A 3708-nucleotide genomic window follows, 5' to 3' on the forward strand; every position below is an offset into this window, starting at 1 on the left:
GAAGACGGGCGCCCGTACAGTAGAAACGGTCGCACGTCTCCGTTCACACTGCTTGATTCTTGTACGATCGCGGGATTTCCCGCGATTCTCGTACGAGAATCGAGCAGTGTATGGGTACCTTAAGAAATGTCACTTCCTGCTTCTGTGATTGGCTGACTGATTTTCCCAGTCTTCTGCACCAAGATACAAGTATAATTTGGACATCCTTTGCAATAGGAATTTTATTTTTGGTGAGATACTCCCAAAGGGTTATCTACTACTAAGGCCTTGTTCACACCAAGCGCGGAGCAGGAGCAGAGCAGAGCAGTTACAGACCGGAGCAAAACTGCGTCCAATGTATTCCAATAGTATTTTTAGCTCCAGTTCACATTGCAGCGTTCAGTTCCAGAGTAGGTAAAAAAACTGCAGCAGGCCCTATTTTACCTGCTCTGGAACGCATGCAAACGCATCACAAATGCATGCAAATGGCTGGAAGGCACTGAAAGCCCATTTAAAAAACTTAATTTATTTATTTTTTAACCAAAAATGGCCCGGAACGCATAAAAAACGCGGCACAACCCACTGTACTGCGTGTGCAGAAACTCATGCACATCTGCTCTGCATTTGGTGTGAACAAGGCCTAAAGGATGCCAACACTGCAACTTTCCCTATTACAACACAGGAGGCCCACCAGCTGAATATAATAAACCCAGACACTCCCATGCAGGGATCAGTTTGTAAGGCTAGGTTCACACCAGATGCAGTGCGTTCCGGCCCGAACGCACTGCATCGCATTGCAGCTAGCTCACTTTTTTGTGGGGCAGGAGGAGGCATGGTGGGCCATTGAAGTGAATGGCCCCCGTAGCAAGCACTATTTTTATCGCACCAGACTGCAGGCACAATGTGCCTTGCGTTCCCGTGCGGTCGATCGCATTGCGGCCATTAAAGTGAATGGTACCATAGCCACGCCCCCTCCTACCCCACAAAAAAGTGAGCCGGCCGCGATGCAGTGCTTTCTAGCCCAAATCGGACCAGAAAGCACTGCATCTGGTGTGAACCTAGCCTAAAGGTGGCCATACATAAAACTTTGCAGATATTAAATTGACAATAACTCAGGAGTTAAACCTTAAAAATGCAAGTAACTTAACAATTAACAAAAATAGAGATGATTTGATGATCTACAGCTGAGTGATGCACACATAAGCCACAAATCATAAGTCTTTGATTCCAGGCACCACAGCTTTTATCTATGGTCAGAGAAGAACAATCTATCTCCCTATGTAATATGGACGGATAGCCATTTTTCCATCACTGATTCTGATGAATTCTGCTGTGCCAAAAATGCAATGTGGTTGTTGACCAATCCTCTTGAAGTCAGTTATATACTGCATGACTTTGGTTTCTAATGTGAGAATCTATCCATTCCCCTGTCTAATGAAGTAGATGTGTACCCATGGAGATGTAAACAAAAAAAGTGCATTAGCTTATAGACATGGATACTGCTAAAAAAAAGCTGTTTTACAAACAAAACAAACAGTTAACAGACTGAAAGGGAACTACTAACTCCCAGAAGGTAAAGTCTTTCCCCTTTGATTGCCTGTATGCAGTCCTACCTTTGCAAGCACCATTGGGTGCATTGCATGCAAAGGTCAGGTAAGGATCTGATTATCAAGGAAACTGGAAATTTCAGTGTAAAGGTGCCCATACACCTTACGATTATCGGACGAAACTTTTCGTCCGATGATCGAATAGTCGTACGATTTTCGTACGGCAGCCCCATCCTGCCCCGATGATCGCAAGATTAATTTAGCCGCAATTAACGAAAAGCACCTGGACGAAATGCGGTAATTGATTTGCCGTATTTTCGTTAGCGCAAGCGCAGTGTAGATCGTACGACTTTTGACGGACGGAAACGCCAGCAACCTTGCGAAAATCGTACGATCTAGCAAAGTTTTCAAACATGCTTGACCGTCAAAAGTCGTACGATTGTACAGTAATGTCGGTCGGACACTGCAATGCACACATACGATTATCGTCCGATAATCGTAAGGTGTATGGGCACCTTAAGTGTTGAATATTTTGATGGAGAAAAGGGTGTAAAAATAAACACAGCACATGTGTAGTTTCCACTGGCTGAGTTAGAAAGTAGAGCATCACAGGGTGTCCCGGAAAGAAGAAGCCCATGTAGGTCTAGCCTCAAACCGATCAATAAGCCTCCTCCACCACCTCCATTTAGCTTAATTTTAGCAATCATTAAACTCTTTAACCTCTCCCATGCAACCCAATCTCTAATCAATTATAATTTTCTGCTCAAGTTGTCCCTAAAGATTATAGTCACATACTGTATCTCTAGCTGTACTTAATTTCTATTTAAGAGGCTTCAGCAGACCAATAGTTAATACTGCTGACCGCTGCCTGAGAGTTTCTCCATGTGCTGTGGCTAAGAAATGTTTTGCATTCTTTCCTAGCAGATTAATTTATCTTACCCTAACTCATAGTATACTACTTACAATGTGTATTTATATATTCACATGTATTCCATTATCCATGGCACTTTCACACCTATGCTACTTGCATAAATGATTCGCATTTTTGCATTGCCAAGTTAAAGAGACATGTGGACTTTGGATTATAAACATCTAACTGCAATTCCATCTACTGTTGCCTAATATGATTACTACCGTATCTTTATTTGTATTCACATTTTTTAAAATTTAATATATATCTTCTACCAGGGGTTGCATTTATTGCTTTTTTTTCAGTAAGTAGTCATTTTTCTGCCATGCCCGATGATGTATACTGTGACATCAAAACAAAAACCCTGATTCCCCTATACAGAGCTTTAGTTAGACCTCACTTACAAAATGATATTGAGAGGATACTTACAAAATGATATTGAGAGGATACTTACAAAATGATATTGAGAGGATACAACAAGTCCAGAGATGGATATCACAGGTCAGCTGCAGAACTGCAGCGCAACTGTCACTTGTAGTTCTACAAGCATGTATGAGAGGATACTTACAAAATGATATTGAGAGGATACAACAAGTCCAGAGATGGATATCACAGGTCAGCTGCAGAACTGCAGCGCAACTGTCACTTGTAGTTCTACAAGCATGTCCTGAGTTCTTACCCCTAGTTCCACAGGCATGCAGGACTGTTCTGCTGCTTCTAGTCCTACAGGCATGTGCTCTTTTCCTGACTTATTGTTGTACAGATCTGGCTGCTTTAGTTGTCACTGCATCTCACCTGTTTAATATAGTGTGCTTCATGACTAGTTCCTGCCTAACCTGCCAATTTACCTTCCTATTTAAGCTGTGTTCAGACTAGCACTCCTTGCCTGAGCAATGGTGTATTCCCAGCCCTAGGCCCCCAGCTGTTGTGTTTAGAGCGCCTAGAGTATCTCTGGATTCCAAGAGTCCGTTTGTCCCAGGAAGCTCTAGTTCCTGTGATCACACTGTACTCCAGTTACCTGTGCTCTCCTGTTACCCCACTAGCTCCTGTGTGTTTCCTGTGCTCCCCAGTCAGCTTCCCACTGGCTCCTGTGTGTAGGGTTGCCACCCGCACGGGAATGACCCGGACAGTCCGGTTTTGGAATCCTGTGCCCGGATACACGCCTTTTGCAGACCCGGGCACAGGATTCAAGCCGCAGACTTGCTCACCTGACAGCTGGCTGTGAGTGGCGGCGCCGCGGCGGACGGCGACTGTGAGCGGCGGCGGACGGCG

This window comes from Nanorana parkeri, unplaced genomic scaffold (genome assembly GCF_000935625.1).
Source record: "Nanorana parkeri isolate BGI_ZX_2015 unplaced genomic scaffold, ASM93562v1 scaffold1203, whole genome shotgun sequence".
NCBI classification, from domain to species: domain Eukaryota; kingdom Metazoa; phylum Chordata; class Amphibia; order Anura; family Dicroglossidae; genus Nanorana; species Nanorana parkeri.